Source organism: Aplysia californica, unplaced genomic scaffold (genome assembly GCF_000002075.1).
Source record: "Aplysia californica isolate F4 #8 unplaced genomic scaffold, AplCal3.0 scaffold00061, whole genome shotgun sequence".
Lineage (NCBI taxonomy): Eukaryota > Metazoa > Mollusca > Gastropoda > Aplysiida > Aplysiidae > Aplysia > Aplysia californica.
The window spans coordinates 454,152-455,125 of NW_004797331.1; positions in this window are offsets into that span (position 1 = coordinate 454,152).

The following is a 974-nucleotide window of genomic DNA, read 5'->3' on the forward strand; positions in this document are numbered from 1 at the left end:
GTAGGGGCACAGAAGTGAGGGATTTGCGAGCAGAATCAGATATTTTTGCTGCCTGTAGTTTATATAATATTTTAAAAATCAATGACTTGTGAACAAAGGAATCTAACTACGATTGTCATTGTACACAAGAGTATCTTGGAACACACTTGAAAACTTTGCGTGATAAAAGTTGAAATTAGGTTTGTGAAAGAAAGCGCCAGAAGAGTTCTATAACTTATACTTATATTGTCCTCAGTTTTCCAGAATAACAAATTGCAAGATGGTGGATGCCATATGTCGGAGAATTCCATCATTACCTCTTGAGTTGTTTTCGAAAAGTAAAAACATAGATCGGACATTTATATTTCAGAAAACTGGCTGATCACGCCTAAATTTGGAGAATCGTTGTGTCTATTGTCAATATTCAAAACTAAACAACAGTCAGACGTTCATGTTGGAAAATTTCATTCTACGTTTATGGTAATATAAGGAATCATAGGCAATAATATACAGGTAGTTATACAAGAGCCCAGGGGAAAAAGTATTTTGGTGTCCATTTTGATTGTGAAAGTATGTTATAGGAGGAAGCGTGTATACAGTTAGACAATTGCAGGTACCATCTATACATAAAACAAATAATAACGATCATATGAAATCTTTTTTTTTCTCTTGCGTATTAAAAGATAGCAAAAATGTCCATGTTTCTGTTGACAGACGACGATATTTCTCGTTTGGTTTATTTGTTAATTTTTTTCTTCTAACAATAAGGGTCTTCACATTGCTTCAGCTACATGCAGGTGGTTTTCTTCATTACTTTGGTTGTTACGCCCCCATCAGCACAGTCTAAATCGATTTTGAGACGTTATGTATCAACAGTGCCTCTCAGCGCCATTCCAGACTGTGAGAAAATCATACCGCGCAGTCAATAGACGGAAGAAGCCAGGGCAAGCATAGTTTTTCTTAAGTGGGGTTCGTACTCATGTCCTTTTCTTACA